The sequence below is a fragment of the Monomorium pharaonis genome, chromosome 11, assembly GCF_013373865.1.
Source record: "Monomorium pharaonis isolate MP-MQ-018 chromosome 11, ASM1337386v2, whole genome shotgun sequence".
Classification (NCBI taxonomy): domain Eukaryota; kingdom Metazoa; phylum Arthropoda; class Insecta; order Hymenoptera; family Formicidae; genus Monomorium; species Monomorium pharaonis.
The window spans coordinates 6,810,318-6,829,783 of NC_050477.1; the positions used below are offsets into that span (position 1 = coordinate 6,810,318).

Consider the following 19,466-nt stretch of genomic DNA (forward strand, 5'->3'; position numbering starts at 1 on the left):
TTACTCACGTTCCCATTGTCATCTCAAATACATTGTTAAATGTATCTATTTAAATTTCAACGCGTTATTATTGATGAAGATCAGAATTTTTTTTACTTTTCTCTTAATTAATTTAATACCACATTACTATATACTGCTATTAATCTATTAATTATCTTAATTTTATTAAATCTTAATTTTAACGGTAAAGTTAAGATTGCCTATTTTGATCTGCAAAATTTTAAAGCTGAATATAATGTTTCTATTAATTTTCTAATAATGTTTTTTATAGCTTATAAACTGCGTGTTGACAATTTTGCCAATCTTGAAACATAGTTACTAGCTAGATATTGAAGTATCTTTAAGATTCCCCCTTTTCGGGAAAAACTGTAAATTATTTTAAATATACTATAAATTTATTTTAAAAAGTAATACTTTAGCAGGGATTCGAATCTGGATCTTTCATCCTTCCGTGAGAGTATCTTTTTATTTCGACTTCCGAGGCATAAATCTTATTTCTTAATTTTAATTAATCTATGTTTAACTATTTACGTTTAATATTTACAATTCATGAAGAGAGAGAAATAGAGAGAGAGAGAGAGAGAGAGAGAGAGAGAGAGAGAGAGAGAGAGAGAGAGAGAGATTTGATTAAAAATATTATTTTATTTAAAACAAAGTTTTTGTTAAAAATAAAATAAAATATTGACTTTTTATAAGAATTAAAGTTTTAATTCTCAATTTCCATAATAACAAGAAAAAGAATCTCTATCATTTTTTATATGAAGATATGAAAAAATTATAGTATCAGTTTTCAACTATACGCATTGATTGTGGAAATATTCCTGTAATAAAAGAGCAAATGTATATCGCTTTATGATTCTTGGTAACGATAATTAATTTAATAATTGGTTTATGTGCGGATCGAAAGAGTTGGTCTATTGTACTGCTGTCGCCCGAGGTCGCTCGAAAAGAGCCTTGAAAATCACCGGAAGTTGTTTTAAAAACATCGTTGGTGCTGATATAGAAAGAGACATTCAAACTTCTGCCTTGATTTAAATTAATTAAACAGCGCTTTTTTGCGGATAATAAAACCATTTGTGAAAACAAGACCATGTACAAACTATTCCTCTTTCTTCGTATTTTATTGTAATAAAGCTTGAAAAGGTAAGAGAGACAATAAAGATGTTTTTTTATTTTACATTGAAATTCAATATAAATGGTCACAGAAAAGTATTCATTCACGGATGATTCAATTCGAGTATCAATATAGGCCCATAAAGCGTGCTTTACAATGTTTATCTGCTGACGTGGCCTTTTGCTTCTGTCAGGTAATTTGCGCCAGAAATCGAATTACACGTGAAAAAGCTCGGAAATATTTATTCAGAGATATTATATTTTCCAGTATTGAGAAACGCGTGCGAGAAATTGCTTTTTCTTTTTGTAATATACAATTGTCCAACAATGCAAATATTAAAGGAGAAGGTAATATTACAGTCAACTATTTACATTACATATCATATAACTTTGTTAATAATTAAATTAAAAGCTTTATGTGTGGTTATATTTATTAAAGTGTACTTCAATAGATTCTAGACTCAAAGTTATAAGTAGGGGAGACCGGGGCTAGTTGTTACATGGAGCATGTTGTTACACATAATGAACAGTTCTTACACAAAATGAAAAAAAATAAAAATCTGTAAAAAATATCATATTTCCGCAAGAACATTGCGATTAATGTTTCAATTAATTATTTCAGGTTAAGTAGCATGTTTTCATAAATAAAAAAGATTTTTAGTTAAAAAAAATATATACATGTATATTTTATGTATTCTTCCACACATAGATTGTGCAATAGTGAAAATCTATAATACAATATAACATAAATTATAAGTTAACAGTAAAAAACTATACAATCTTTATTATCTAAATTACTTCTTCAATATGAAACCTTCAGAAAAAAGGGAGTATTGGACGTCAAAACGTCAGTACTTAAGGAACTACTTTAACAAAATTTCATGTTATTGTTTAACTCGAAATGTACACAACCAAATAGAAAGTTAATCAATAAAAAAACTCTGTGCGTACATTTATATAATAACATGCTCAAGTTTAAAAAGAATGAGGAAGTACGTGTAATTAAATGTAAAATGTTAAAATGTATCTCAAAAATGTTTCAAAATATTTGAAAGTAAAAATGCCTTGCAAAAAAATGTCGGCTATTATCAGCATATTAACGCATTATATAACAACATACTAATAAACAGTGAAATAATTCCATAAGTAATTTTTAAAATTTCTTATCTAGTAAAGAAATAATATGGGTGGTCCAGCCACAAGCCTATAGTGGTTCAGTTTAATAACGGAATATCACCTACAAAGCCTACAATACCTCTCCTCTAATTTTTTAATAAAGACTGCCAAATAATTTGTTATTTTTTAATATTCCTCAACAAAAGGAATAATAAGAATATAAATTCAATCATATAATCAATTATTTTTATTTAAAATTATTAATCAAAATATAGTATTGTTTTAGTAAATTAATAATACAAATCCTCTCTTAACCTCTTGAATACTGATTGCAACTAGAATCATCATTTTAAACTTTGCTCAGAATACCGGAAAAATGCATTTCTGGTCAAGAAATAATTTGTGATACTAGAATCTTTAATACATTTTGCTTAATTAATAAAATCACTTAGGAATTCTAGTATAATAAAATATAATATTTTATGACGAAAAAATGCATTTTTTCAATATCTTGAACAAAGTCCAAAAAGACGTCATCGTCAACGGTATGCAAAAGGTTAAAATAAGACAATAATAGACAATAAAGCCTCTTTGAAATCGTAGTTTTTAAATATTTTATTAAATCGTAACTGAAACCAAATTATAATTTTATTTTGGTCCGGATCTCTAATATGAATATTTATAAATTTATCTTATTTTGCGTAAAAAAAGTAAAATTATGTCAAGAAGGATCTATATGTTGAATAATATTTATATTTAATGATTTAATGCTTTAATAATTTGATAAAGATTAAATGGCGCGCGCAAAGAGCACGCTTTGTTATAAATTCTAGTTATTAAAAAATTAAATTATTAAATGTCAACATAAATTATTAAATATTAATAATCAATATTATTATTCCTCGATAATTTTATAATCACTATAATTCCTTCTCTTATTTAAAAAAAGTCTGTCAGCAAAAATTTGTCAGCTTTCAAAAATGCAATTCAGAGTAGTCCATTTTTAATATTTACCCAGAGAATATTAAGACGTCTTAAAGACGACTAAAAGACGACTAAAAGACGTTCTGAAATCTTTTCAGACATCTGAAAAGTTACAGAAAGATATCTAAAAGATGTCTTATGTCCCGCGTTTAGACATCTTATACAATGTTCTTTAGACATCTTATATGACATCTTTTAGACGTCCTATAAGACATCTTTTAGATATTCTATTTGACATCTTTTAGATGTCCAATAAGATATCTTTTAGACATTCTGTAAAACATCAAATAAGGCAAATAGATAAGCTTACACTATTAGTTTTACTTTCAAAATATATAAATAACTTATGACGTTATACAATTATATAAACGTTTTCCTATCGGAGATAGGAGAATATTTTTATGATTGCATAAACGTCATAATAAAATTATCTACAGATTTTGAAAGTAAAACTTGTATGTATCAGCTTATTATATTCCCTTTCTTAAAAGAGAGAATTTTCTTTTTCTTTCTCTTTCTCTCTCTCTCTTCCATCTCTTATTAATTTTAGCCTTACGTTTTCTAATTAATCAATTTTGACCAGATCCTATATTCCTATCCTCCTATCTAAAAAAAGGCATGTAAAGTCGATTGCTCGCATTTCTCGAAGATCATTGTTGTCGCTTTTCCGCGGTGCCAATTGGTTCTCTCGCTGCGCTTACTTCGTGTTGCAAGAGTAGCTGTCATTGCAATTGAATTTTGACAGCTGTCAAATTTGTATAAATATTATCTATACATTTATTGTTGTAATTTATTTTTAAAAGGTAAAAAATAAAAAGTTAAGTAGCGTGCGCGAAGCACGCGACTGTGGTGTCTAGTGGTATATAAACTTAAAATATTTTTTATATTCTTTGATAATAATGGTATAAATATTTATTTTAAATATTTTTATAAATGTTTATCATAATTTTTTTAATACCTGACAAACTCAGACATAAAAATATGTACAAATAATTTAGCTTCCGAAACGGACCAATCTCCAATTTAGTTCAAATTTTGGAAATTTCATTTAGTGAAAAAAAACATGCAAGGATTTTTGGCGACTCAAAAAAATTTTTTAAATGTCGGTAAGTAGAAAATCCATAATTTGTAGACAAAAATTTAAATGTGTGTGTGTGTGTGTGTTTATGTGTGACCATAGCGAAGCAATGTCTTTGTTTACTTTTTTTATGGGTGTACTTGTAAAATGAGTAAGTGTTAATTCCGTTATCAGACATTGTATTGAAAACCTGCAAACACATGTGAACTTTACTTCGTTTGCAGTGTGCACATGGGTTAGCGACTTGGATGGGGTGCGTGCGTGAGTGAGTGAATGAGTGAGTGAGTGAGTGAGTGAGTGAGTGAGTGAGTGAGTGAGTGAATGAGAGTGAGTGAGGAGTAAGTGAGTAAGTAAATGAGTGAGTGAGTGAGTGTGAAGTGAGTGAGGAGTAAGTGAAGAGTAAGTGAGTGAGTGAGTGAGTGAATGAGTGAAGAGTGAGCAAAAAATGAGCCGGGAGTGAGCCGGCATTGAGCGAGGAGTGAGCCAGGAGTGAGCCGGGAGTAAGCCGGGAGTGAGCGAGGAGTGAGCCGGGAGTGAGCCAAGAGTGAGCGAGGAGTGAGCCGGGATTGAGCCGGGAGTGAGCGAGGAGTGAGCCGGGAGTGAGCGGGGAGTGAGCCAGGAGTGAGCGAGTGAGTGAGCGAAAAGTGAGTCAGGAGTGAGCGAGGAGTGAACCGGGAGTAAGCCGGGAGTGAGCCAGGAGTGAGTCGGGAGTGAACCGGGAGTAAGCCGGGAGTAAGCCGGGAGTGAGCCAGGAGTGAGCCAGGAGTGAACCAGGAGTGAGCGAGTGAGTGAGCGAGTGAGTGAGCGAAGAGTGAGCCGGGAGTGAACCGGGAGTGAGCCGGGAGTGAGCCGGGAGTGAGTCGGGAGTGAGCGAGGAGTGAGCCGCGAGTGAGCCGGGAGTGAGCCGGGAGTGAGCCAGGAGTAAACCAGGAGTGAGCGAGTGAGTGAGCGAAGAGTGAGCCGGGAGTGAGCGAGGAGTGAACCAGGAGTGAGCGAGTGAGTGAGCGAGTGAGTGAGCGAAGAGTGAGCCGGGAGTGAACGGGGAGTGAGCCGGGAGTGAGCCGGGAGTGAGTCGGGAGTGAGCGAGGAGTGAGCCGCGAGTGAGCCGGGAGTGAGCCGGGAGTGAGCCAGGAGTAAACCAGGAGTGAGCGAGTGAGTGAGCGAAGAGTGAGCCGGGAGTAAGCGAGGAGTGAGCCGGGAGTGAGCCGGGAGTGAGCCGGGAGTGAGCCAGGAGTGAGCCAGGAGTGAACCAGAAGTGAGCGAGAGAGTGAGCGAAGAATGAGCCGGGAGTGAGCGAGGAGTGAGCCGAGAGTGAGCGAGGAGTGAGCCGGGAGTGAGCGAAGAGTGAGCCGGGAGTGAGCCGGGAGTGAGCCAGGAGTGAACCAGGAGTGAGCCAGGAGTGAACCAGGAGTGAGCGAGTGAGTGAGCGAGGAGTGAGCGAGGAGTGAGCGAGGAGTGAGCCGGGAGTGAACCGGGAACAAGCCGGGAGTGAGCCAGGAGTGAACCAGGAGTGAGCGAGTGAGTGAGCGAGAAGTGAGCGAGGAGTGAGCCGGGAGTGAGCCGGGAGTGAGCCGGGAGTGAGCCGGGAGTGAGCCAGGAGTGAACCAGGAGTGAGCGAGTGAGTGAGCGAGGAGTGAGCCGGGAGTGAACCGGGAGTAAGCCGGGAGTGAGCCGGGAGTGAGCCGGAAGTCAGCCGGGAGTGAGTCGGGAGTGAGCGAGGAGTGAGCCGGGAGTGAGCCGGGAGTGAGCCGGGAGTGAGCCAGGAGTGAACCAGGAGTGAGCGAGTGAGTGAGCGAAGAGTGAGCCGGGAGTGAGCGAGGAGTGAGCCGGGAGTGAGCCGGGAGTGAGCCAGGAGTGAACCAGGAGTGAGCGAGTGAGTGAGCGAAAAGTGAGCCGGGAGTGAGCGAGGAGTGAACCGGGAGTAAGCCGGGAGTGAGCCAGGAGTAAACCAGGAGTGAGCCAGGAGTGAACCAGGAGTGAGCGAGTAAGTGAGCGAGGAGTGAGCGAGGAGTGAGCCGGGACTGAGCCGGGAGTGAGTCGGGAGTGAGCGAGGAGTGAGCCGGGAGTGAGCCGGGAGTGAGCCAGGAGTGAACCAGGAGTGAGCCAGGAGTGAACCAGGAGTGAGTGAGTAAGTGAGCGAGGAGTGAGCCGAGACTGAGCCGGGAGTGAGTCGGGAGTGAGCGAGGAGTGAGCCGGGAGTGAGCCGGGAGTGAGCCAGGAGTGAACCAGGAGTGAGCGAGTGAGTGAGCGAAGAGTGAGCCGGGAGTGAGGGAGGAGTGAGCCGGGAGTGAGCCGGGAGTGAGCCGGGAGTGAGCCGGGAGTGAGCCAGGAGTGAACCAGGAGTGAGCGAGTGAGTGAGCGAAAAGTGAGCCGGGAGTGAGCGAGGAGTGAGCCGGGAGTGAACCGGAAGTGAGTCGGGAGTGAGCCGGGAGTGAGCCGGGAGTGAGCCGGGAGTGAGCCGAGAGTGAGCGAGGAGTGAGCCAGGAGTGAGCCGGGAGTAAGCCGGGAGTGAGCGAGGAGTGAGCAAGTCAGCGAGCTGGCGAGTGAGCGAGGAGTGAGCGAGGAGTGAGCGAGGAGTGACCGCGTGAGCGAGCTGGCGAGTGAGCGAAGAGTGAGCGAGGAGTGAGCGAGGATTGAGCCAGTGAGTGACTGAGTGTGTGAGTGAGTGAGTAAAAAAGGGTGCAAGGAAGGGAGCAAACGAGCGAACGTAACTAGATAAATATGTAGCTAGGTAGCTAGGTAGTTAGATAGCAGTAAGTATGCAAGTAGGTATGTATGTTGGTATGTATGTATGTAGGTAGGTATGTAGGTATGTATGTATGTATAATTAAACTTTAAATTTTTTTATTTAAAATTGCAGAAGATGTTTGATTAATGTAAATGAAAGATAGAGAAAATCAAATTGCAATTATTATTATTTTTAAAGCAAAAAGTCAAATAGCGCGCGCGCAGCGCGCGCTTGTAATGTTCTAGTATAGTATAAATTATTGTAATTTTGCAATATAACTTCTTGTCAGATTTTGAACAAGCGCACATACATATAACATAAAGTTATGTATCAACAAATATGTAAACGGTCACGTTTGTTAAAAGATTTACCAATTTATTTTAAACTTTTTTCCCGTTTTTTCCTTATCCTGGTTTTTTCCCCAACATTATAGTTTGAAGGTTATAAAAAAGTTTATAACATTTTATAAAATGTCATACTTTTATAAAAAAACGCATTACATTATTAATGTGTCATCGTCAAATTATTTTCTTCTCTGTGTACATAGTACGAAGTTTACACAATCTAAAATATAAAAGTATATCTTTTTAACAATATATAAATATATTCTTTTAATGCATATTATTAATATTTTCTGATTATTTCACTTAGTTTCTTTTAAATTCCTTAATTAGAGATGTCGTGATTGCGCGCACGTGTGTGTGTGTATAAATCAATGATATAAGATACTTGAAATAATTATAAACATAAAAATCTTAAATAAAATATGTGGTGAACAGATTTTGAATATTATAAATACATTTTTATTTAAATTAACAAAATCCACGCATTTTATTTTATTTTCATGTTAAAAGCGTCTTGATATTATATTCGCAGTGATAGCGTAATAAATATCATTAAGTATTTTGATTTTTACCTCTAAGGTTTTCTTTAACCGAATATTGAATATTACCTACAAATGAATAAAAGTATAGACCAATTTTTACATTATTTTTATTTTTTATTTTTTCTTATGTTTTATCTTTCTTCCATTTATTCCGAATATTATAGTTTAATTATAATATTTTCAAATAATCATTGTTGCGTCGCGTCGTCGTAAAATAACTGTAATTTCAAACACTAATTTTGACTAAAAAAGATTAGACAAATATTGAAACATAAATAACGGTAATATCACACACACTATTCTTAAACACATACAAGATCGGCAGTTTATCGACTTTGGCCGATGGTATAATATACACAAACTGCTATTTTTATATGTAAAAGTTATCCGTATGTGATAAAATATTGGGCTCCTGTAATAAGAAATTAATCTATATATAATATAATAAAAATAGATGTTTTGCAGTATACAGATCTCGATGACGTTGACGCTGTCTTTTCTCTAACATAAATTCACAGTGTTCTTGTTTAATGCTAGCGCCACACTATGCGCGTATTCGCGATTTGTAATTCATAATTCGCGATTTATCTGATCACTCGACCAGCGAATCAGTGCGAATGACGAATCGCGCATGATGAATCAACGATTCTCCACACTATTCATGAACGTCAGATAAATCGCGAATTACGAATTACGAATCGTACGAATCGCGAATACGCGCATATAGTGTGGCGCTAGCATAAGACTATGTAACGATTTGTGCAACCCGAGCGCAAAATGAAAAATAGCTCTCTCTCTCTCTCTCTCTCTCTCTCTCTCTCTCTCTCTCTCTGTGCGCTTATTTTAATTAAAGCATTAAACTAAGAAAAAAATAGTTCTCGTTATATTTACATATTCCCGAGAGTGTAGTACATTTTCAAGAATACATGTTTGAAGTTTCCAATGCTACGATGTTGCTCTCTTGAGAGAAAACGGAGTTTAGGAAAAAAAAGTTTTGAATATGAATAGACTTATAAATATGTGACTTGTAAGAAATCCACCTTAAATACGTCACATTTTAAATTAAATAGATCGATAGACCAACAAGTAATAAGAATACAGAAAGTACGAGAGAGAGAGAGAGAGAGAGAGAGAGAGAGAGAGAGAGAGAGAGAGAGAGAGAGAGCGCTTTTATGTAATTATTTATAAATTTACATAATTTTACACACACACACGCGCGCGCACACAAATATACACACACACACACACACAGAAAAAAAAGCCAATAACATATGTAATTGCGAGCTACTAACTACATAAAATACTCAATACAATAATATTTACTGTTAATGTTCTAACACTCTTCTTTTTCTTCTTTTTTACACACACACACACACACACACACTCTCTCTCTCTCTCTCTCTCTCTCTATCTCTCTCTCTCTCTCTCCGCTCCTTCTTTCTATAAAAGTCGCTGTTTCTCCTTCTGTTTCCTTTTCTGCTTCTTCTTTTTGCAAAAGTCGAAACTCTCTCTTTTTCCTACTAATCTATTTGTTTTCCTTCTTCTTTTTTTCTAAAAGATTATAAAATTTTAAAGATATTGTTATTCCCTATTTTATATGTATATATATATATATATATATATATATATATATATTATTACTTAATATATCTCTTTATTACTTATCTTATTACTTACACACTTTTGATATAACCAATTTTGACTTGAAAACACAACTGTCAAACACTACGAAGCATGCGGCTCAATGATCAGCGAAAGAACCAATCAGCATCGCGGATTAAAGACAACAATTCTTTGAGACTTTCGAGATGACTTCGATACATTCGATAAATAAATAACATGTCTTTTTTAGAAAAGGATGAAAAAATATGCGCGACGTTTTGGACACCGTTTTCTATACACAAACTGTAGGCAATTGCCGGTCCATATCTATAAGGTCTGTGGTCTCTACTAAAATTTAGAGTTCCTTTAAGAAGAGTTAAAACAATGTGATAACGATTTTTGATTGGTTGCCTCCATCCGCCATATGTAACAGCCAAACAACCGCAAATTTTAAACACAATATTTGTAAAAAAAAAATAATAATAATTCAGATCATCACAATATCTATACGATGTCCTAATGATTATTTAAAAAGCTGTTAATAAAAGCGAACTATTATGTCGCAAGGTTTCATTTTTTTTTTCTCTGCAGATGATAGTATAAAGACAAAAGTATCAAAGATCCGTCATCAAATGTCATATAACCAAAAAATAATTTAAAAATTATCCTTATTTGGTGAGAATAAGCTTACATGTGTACATGTGTATGTGTATTTCTCTGATGCCTTCGAAAGCAATATGTCCAGAAACTCGCGGACTGTAAAGAATGCCAAGTAAACTCAATAAGTATTAATGATTTCTTCCAAGAATCTTCCATCGTTTATATACCAATGAGAAATATTCAGTATGACAGGAAATGTATACATTAATTAATTATAAATTAGCTGAATACTACTAATATTTATACTACTAATATTTATGACATTATAATTGCATGTTAACGTATATTCCTTATAGGATCGATTTCTGATCGAAATTGGAACAAATTGGGATCTCCGATATGAGACGTATTTTATATATACATAAAAGTTTAAAAAAAAAACTTTAAAAATTAAAAGGAAGATAATTTTGGAAAAACTTATCACGTAAAGAATATCTTCAATTAAATTGAGCAGTATCCGACTTTAATTATATCACTCTACCTATATCACCGATAAACATATATGTGTCTAGTGTCTCAAATATTGAATAAGTAAAATATTATTTTCGATGAAGACGGGAAAATTATTAAATAGCTTTATATTTGATTAAGGATTCAAATGTAAAGTTTATTTTATGTAAAATTTAGTTAGTATAATTATAAGAATTAATTCTGTTTTTAAATTCTGCTTTAAAATTAGCATAAAAGATTAATACTACATAATTACTACATAATTAAATATATTAATTATACAAATATTTGTTAATATTCAAACATTTTATTATTCAATAGATATTAAAGTATGTGATATTATCTACATATTTGAGCAAATTAAAGCAAGATAAAAAAAGATTATTTTATAGATTTTAAATAAAAATATTGTGATATAGATAACCGATAAATGTATTATATATTATACACAAATCGTTGTATATAAATGTCGTGTGTCACATTACACACGCGCGCGTTTAACATATGGTCGTATTATTAACATGATCTAGTAAATAACATATTTTAATTATTATTTTATCATTAGAGAAATGCAAATATCAAATTTTAAATAATGCTGTTCTCTGATAAATAACGTTATTATAATCCCATCTTCAAAAGAATAAATATACATAATTCTATATACAAAATTTTTAAAATTAAAAGTAGATGTTTTTATTTTAACTTTTATTTTTTACTTCACAATATTCATTAAAAGCAATAAATATATGACATTAAAATTAAGGACGCGGTTGAATAATTTGTAATGTAAGAAAAATCGACAGAACAAATTTCTCTACTTATCAAGTTTTTTTTACATGTTTTATTTGAAAATTATTTGCATACATCTGTAAAGCTGGTAATATTAAATGCATGTTACATTCTAGAATTTATAAAAAAGAATGTCCGGAAATATGTCTTTGTTAAGGCGTTTAAAAGCGATGATATTAAAAACGAGAATCTTTGATAATGCGTAATAACTTGCAAAAAATAAAAATTGCTTCAGCGTATAGTTAATTTACTGCTTTTTTATTTATTATTACTTTTATTTATAATCTGTAATAAACAATAAGAATAAAAACTTTAATTTTTAACGCTTGATTATTTATAATACATGCATTGCTGAAAGTTTTCATAATAATTTCAATACATTTGTAATTTCTTTTGTTAAATCTATTAATATATATTTTGTGCACGATCTCTTTTATATGCATCATTATCTGCACTGCTATTACCATCACCACTATCATTCTAGTACTATTATTACTATCTATAATTTGGTATATTATTACTATCTATAATTTAGATTATTGATTAGTATATTACATATATATAATTTAATTTGTTATCATTTAAACTTGATATACATTTAATGTGTTCGGCACTTTGTAAAAAAATCTTATGTTATCAATTTTTTTTGCAATTATTTATTTAATTTACAATTTAGTTGAACTAATTAATTTTTTTATGATTGAATTGAGAAAGATGGATAATATTTTCGATTACATGACTGTCAACCTGAATCGACTGGCGGAATATAAGCGTAATTAATGCAATGCATCATTTATAAATATTTATTCAATTGTGAAAAAGGTGTCAAAAATGAGATTATTTTGCTGATCACATATGCTATAAAACGAAAGGTAACACACACACACACACGCGCGCACACACATTTTATACAATTTATAAACTGATAGAGGATAAATATTATTTATTTTATAGAACAATGATAAACACAATTATTTATGTATACAATTATACATGTATTTGAAATGATTACTTAACGCATATTTGTAAGCACATCTCTAACATCGTAAGAATATGAAAATTTGAAATAAAGAAATAATTTTAATAATAAAATGTAAAGTCACATTCTAATTATTGAAATTGATAGTAAAAAGAATCTAACTTATCTGGAATTGACTTTTTCTCAAAACACAAATACATTTTTCGTTATTCGTACAATTTTTATTTAAATATTTTAACATTTATTGTGTTATGAGTGACACACTCATAACGATAAGGTGTCAGTAACACGATGACGTAAGTCGGTCAGCTGCAGTCAGCATCGAGCGCATCGCGCGAGGTTTCGCGCAATCCGCTCGACAATTAGCGCAATGCTCCTTAGACAGCACTTGCTGTCTAAGCAATAATTTGGAATACTGACCGATTTACGCCCTCACGCAATCCTCCCCTTCTTTCGATCCAACTACCGAATTATCGGATATATAAACCGGCGAAAGAAGGTGAGGATCGGGTCAATCCGAAGTAGACAAACTAAGACTACACACGACACTCTGCTTTGCGGGGTCGTGTATCGCCGAGATAACTTATACTAAATATACAACCACGACACTCTGCGTTGCGGGGTCGTGGACAACAAGTTCATAGACGCGACACTCTGCCTTGCGGGGTCGCGATCTAACTATTGTAACTGAATACAAGAATAAAAGTGTTCAAGACAAATAACGGTGTATGTGACAAAATACCTTCCTCGCGAGATCTCTGGCAGCGATCCCAAAATCGTACTCACAACGAGGGGTACAACAGTGGTGGCAGCGGTGGGATTTGCACTGCCAAAAGGAAGATCCAAGAGGAACCAAGCGTCACCGAGCAATCAGCTGTACAGGCCAGGAAGCCAGCCACGCCGGAGCGTACATAGCGCGTCAGCGATAAGAGAGAAACTCGAGACGACGCCGAGACCTACCGCGACAAGGCTCAGCTGATCGCCGCACCATGCAGCTCATCGTACTTATGTAAGTCCGACAAACATTAAATTGTAACGCGAAACGAGCGTAGGACGACATAAAACTGTAACACGAATAGAGCAAAATATCGGTTGACCCCCGGTAACCGCGATTACCGTAAAAAGACATAGCTAAGATAGCTACTGTACTTCAAAGGCATACGAATGCAAACGCACTAGCGCAACGCGACATACGCGATATTACAAAATAAGCCGTAACGCGAACTCAGCACGCACGCTTATAACTAAACGTAAATGTTCACCAAGCAAAACATTGACAATATGGACACACGTTCATTAACGGGAACAGACGTAGCGGGACGGTCGACACGCTCTCCGTTACATGCGTCACCCCGCGTAATTCGGGAAGAACCCGAAAAAGAAGCACAAGAGCTTCAGGACTCACACGAGCAAAATGGAAATACACCGGCAACGCCACAAATAAATAGGCGACCGATATACCCCATGGAGAACATGCTCCATGAGTTATTAATTGAAATTCGCAAACTTCGTTCTCAACTTGGAAACGAAGTCCACTCTCCGCCGAGGAAAATGGCCAGGAATACGCGACGCCTTACTAGCCACACGCTAGATCCTTCACATGGGCGATCGTTCAGAGATTTACGGCACCAGCACGGATCACACATCCAATATTCAAGCTTAAAAGAAGCACGAAATATAATCCCCGAGATTAATAAGACTTCGAGGGATTGGACAACTCAACATTATGAAACAATCGCAAAAGCAAGCGCAGAAGGAAAGGTCAAGGGACCTAATCCACGAACCAATGGACACAAGAAAGAGGTCCAAACTGAATCTCAGCAGAATAATTATAAACCGACTCCCCAATGCGTAAAGTGCGGGAAAACTGGTCACAATGAACGAGAATGTCGAAACAGTCGACATGCCAAACAGTTTAAATTACCGAGACCGAAAGGACGCTCTCGCGTAAATACATTAAACGCATACTGCGATTACTGCAAAAAATCCGGACATGCCCGGAACAAATGCTGGAAATTACACGGGCACCCCAAAAAAGAAGGTGACCCTTGGCCCAAAGAAAGAGCCAAAGACAATAAAAAGGCTGAAGCTAAAAATAGCAAACATAAGAATAAAGAAATTAAAAAGTCAAAATGCTCGGAATCAGCGAATAGCAACAGCGATGAGAGTTCGAGCGATGACTTGAGTTCGGCGCACACAGCCGCAGCGTATCAAGTTACGCATGTAAAGCGAGACGCACACAAAGACAGCGGACTTGACTTACAATTAGTCACGCTTCCAATACGAGAGACAAAATCAGGAAAAATCGACGCGTTATTCGATTCCGGAGCCACACTCTCGTTGATAAAAGTAAAAAATTTAAAAGGCGAAATCAAAATACGCCATGAAAAAATAGCTCTCGTCGGGATAACAGGCCACAAGGTCTACACAATAGGAAAAATACAGGCGACCATCGAGCTAGGCAAGCATAAGATAAAGCATCCAATGTACGTCGTAAAGGATGATATGCCATTAGAATATGATAAGACTCTCCGCCGCGGGAGATCTAAAAAACTAGACGCAAAATGGACGGGACCCTACGTAATCACTGAGAAACACTCAGACGCAAATTATACAATAAAAAAGGGCAGGACGTCAACACGTGTACACACAAATAAACTAAAACCGTTCATAGAAGCATAATGAAAAAGAAAGAAAGTAAAACCGAAACGAGGAGAATACCTCAAAAGAAGACAGAAACAAATTTTATAATAGGGCACCCAAAATTAAACATTCTATTTTGCGCATAATTCGTCATTTAAGTCAAAAGAAAATTTTTTTTTACGAAAGATTGTATATACGACATCCGACACCTTGTAATGTAATTATTGTAATTATTATTGTAATTATATATAGTTTATAAGCGTCGAAAAAACGAAAATTGTAAACAATCTGACGACGCGATATAACTATAAGCGAAAAAGCGAAAATTCAGAACCCTCATTTTCTTTTTATCAGGGGGGAGGGATGTTATGAGTGACACACTCATAACGATAAGGTGTCAGTAACACGATGACGTAAGTCGGTCAGCTGCAGTCAGCATCGAGCGCATCGCGCGAGGTTTCGCGCAATCCGCTCGACAATTAGCGCAATGCTCCTTAGACAGCACTTGCTGTCTAAGCAATAATTTGGAATACTGACCGATTTACGCCCTCACGCAATCCTCCCCTTCTTTCGATCCAACTACCGAATTATCGGATATATAAACCGGCGAAAGAAGGTGAGGATCGGGTCAATCCGAAGTAGACAAACTAAGACTACACACGACACTCTGCTTTGCGGGGTCGTGTATCGCCGAGATAACTTATACTAAATATACAACCACGACACTCTGCGTTGCGGGGTCGTGGACAACAAGTTCATAGACGCGACACTCTGCCTTGCGGGGTCGCGATCTAACTATTGTAACTGAATACAAGAATAAAAGTGTTCAAGACAAATAACGGTGTATGTGACAAAATACCTTCCTCGCGAGATCTCTGGCAGCGATCCCAAAATCGTACTCACAACGAGGGGTACAACAGTGGTGCCAGCGGTGGGATTTTGCACTGCCAAAAGGAGGACCACAACAATTGGTATATAAAATAAGTCTTTGTTTAACTAAAGATTTGTATCGTGTTTGCAAAAATCAAATTTAAATTCTTATTCGTAGCTTACCTATTACTTACAAGATGGTACAAGTTGGCCTAGGGAGCACATTTACGATGTAATAATGTTACTCGTCCACCATAGAAGCGCACGTGTGCGTCATAAATTTCTGCGACATTTGCGAACATTTGCAAATGCCGAGAGTAACGTGGCAGTGAAAATCGATGCGTTATTATCAGGTATAACTCTATTATCGATAGTTAGTTAAGTGTAGATGTGGAGATCGGGGAACTTGGTCGCCGTACGAGTGCACGTAACGATGTTTATGTCGATCCATAAGTATTCACGTACACCAAACTTAAAAATAAATCTGGCAATGTGATTCAATTAAATCTTTCCTACTCATTTCCAGTGCATTAAATCAGGAAACTCTTGAAATGGATTTTCATGAGATTGGAATATTATATGTATATTATTTACAATAAGAACTTTTAAATTTATTTATTTAGAAAAGTACTGGTATTTCAAGAAAGTTAAAAAAATTTGTCGGAAAAGAACTCATTTTTCGCTCATTACTGTAGCCATCCTTCATGTAACAGTATGCGTAAATGCACGTGCAATTTTCGCGTTTGATGAGATTTGTTTGCGAAAACTTATTAACACTGACGCGGTAGATTTACACACATGATGCTTAACGCGAGGAGTGAATAGCTCTCTTATACGTTCACCCCCAAAAAATAGAAAAATAGAAAAAGTAGAAAAATAGAAAAAGAAAAAGGACAATGCTCTAGGGTATGGTCCGTGTAAAGTGTTGCCAACGCAGCTCGGACGTGCAAATATTCATTTCACGCATTCGAGTTGGAAGATGGAAGAGAAAGATAAATAAACAGGGCAGGCGAAGTGACGCGAGGACGCGTATGTGAAGAGTATTATTCGTGCAGCTGCCTTCGTCGCATTGCATTTTCCAGTGATAGATGAATCATTTAATGCAGGAGTGCAACGATCTTATTCATTTTGATTAATTATTCAATGGGAAGAGAGAGAGAGAGAGAGAGAGAGAGAGAGAGAGAGAGAGAGAGAGAGAGAGAAAGAGAGAGAGAGAGAGAGAGAGAGAGAGAGAAGGAAAGACAGAGAAAGAGAGAATAAGCGAGTAAATTAATAAATGGAAGCAGGGTGTTCAATTTCATTAAAAATTATGATAATTTTTTATATTATTTTAACTACATATACACAGTTCTTTATAAAGTTGCATATTAGATTTCTAAATTTAATATTGATGAACTAGAACTTAAGAAAATTCTGATTTTGGTTGAAATTTAGAGACAAGCTAGAACCATTATGCACAGCGACTTCTTAATTTTTTAATTTTTCAACATAACTCAACATTATAGATATATAAACTAAAAATGAAATTTATTTGAAATTATTTTAAGAATATAATTTCATATTTATTTTTTTGAACCATTTTTAAGTTGAATTTTATTTTATTAATATGGCACACCCTTCCGTTAAGTATTTATAAGGATTCCCAGATAGTACAGAGAGTTCAAAAAGAACTCAATTGTATGTCACCAATTATATCACCAATTATGAATTCTTTTTGAATATTTTTTTATAAAAATAATACTTTTTGCATCTTAAAAAGAATTCATAATTGGTGACATAAAATTTAATTCTTTTTGAATTTTTGTGTTATCATTGCATACATGTTTACAGGTTAAATATTAAAAACAAAGACGCGCGTTGAAAAAGACATGGTAGAGACGGGACAGATCTGTAATTAAAAGTCGAAGTGACAGACATTTAATCGAATTTCAAACGCCGCCCAAGTGTCACATTACCACAGAAGTGTAGTCTAAAAGGAACGCATCGATATTTGTTAGCGGAGTGAACATGAGAAGTGAGAAAGTACCGAGCGGATTACGCCAACCTATAGCGTAAGCACGGGCGTACTATTAATGAACTTGTAATTAAATTGCAGATTTACCAATGACACATCTAGCAAAGAACCACGCAAACATTTTACTTATATTGCATTTTATTTATAATATATCTTATTACCGCCTTTGTCGCAAATTATTGTTTTATTTATAAAACTTTGAGAAAAATAAAAATACATTTAATCTAATATATAGCTAAAGAGATGTGTAATATAATTGTCTATATATTATTCTCCTAATTATGTGTCGTTGTTGCACAGTAATTAATTGATGCAAAACAATGTAGAAATTATTTTGTAATCCAAGTTCCAAAAGAGTGTTTCTACTTATCACGAAAAAATAAATTGAATAATGTAAAATAGATAAAGCGATAAAGTATAGCATTTGAATAAAAAGAGTTTAAGTTTGTATATTTAAATTATTATTGACATGTGTAATAAAATTATGTAATATACACACAGAAAAAAAGAATATTGTTATTTTGGCAATATCTTTAATTTTAAAATGAAAATTTTGAAATAAGATTATACTGCGTTAAATTAAAAAAATTTACTTGAATAAAGATTTATTTAAGATTTTATATTGTTTAATAAGGAAAATGATATTCTTGTTATTTAAGAATAATTTTCTTGAATAGAAAGGAGAAAATGTTGGATAGAAAATATTGTTCAAACTGAAGATTCTAATTCTCTTAGAATGAAATTATCAAAATAATTATATTATATTCTTGAAATAACAATTACAGTATTAAAATAAGATTATAATATTGTTGAAATTCAAGATTTTCAAATTCTTCTTGGTGAAAATGTAACATCGGAATGTTTGTTAACGCTTCTATTACTCTCCCTTTACATTTGACTTACGCTCCGATTTTACATTTTCATCAGGGCTTCTAAAAAGATTATGTATATTGTTGTGTATATATGAAACAATGGACGCTCATATGAGTATATGAGGGTTAATTTGACACTTGCTTTTTTTGTTTGCATACATATACGTACACAATGCATGCTATTTTTATATCAGAAATCACTTGTTTCGAAAAGTATATGATAACAGGCTATTATATGTGTGTATGTGTGTTTTGCGTGAAGTTTTTTCGCGCGTAATTTAATTATATTATGATTGATTGGACAATATTTTTCGAAGTGTTTGCTTCAATAAATACGAGCAAGAGCATCTGCTCCGATTTATTCATGCGCCACATTATTGATTATCGAATTGTGTCAACAACTGGTAAGCATCCCCCACAGGTGTATTTCAGCGACAGTGTGTATGGAAACGTTAGAATAGATGATGGTAATTAAACGAAGAGTAGGTCTGTTGGCAAGTCCGCACGTACTCCTGGGAAATTAAGAAGGTTACAAACCAAAGAAGACAAGCTATTTGAATATAAAAATAACGATCTCCTGGAGTGCTTATATTGGCACGTATTTTATCATTAACGAAAGATATTTGCGAAATATTCGTGATTATTATTGGACGATAAATGAAAAGGAAATTACATTTATACA

The 19,466-nt window shown here is 35.1% G+C and overlaps 1 protein-coding gene and 1 long non-coding RNA gene across 15 annotated transcripts in view; both read left to right on the forward strand.

Annotated features, from left to right (window-relative positions):
- LOC105836546 (diuretic hormone receptor) overlaps positions 1–19,466 on the forward strand; it is a 60,454-nt gene that overhangs the window by 23,947 nt on the left and 17,041 nt on the right. The window lies entirely within an intron of this gene.
- On the forward strand, positions 15,826–18,292 carry LOC118647946. The gene is made up of 3 exons (XR_004965089.1): positions 15,826–16,251; positions 17,729–17,912; positions 17,994–18,292. It is a non-coding gene; the product is annotated as an uncharacterized LOC118647946 (long non-coding RNA).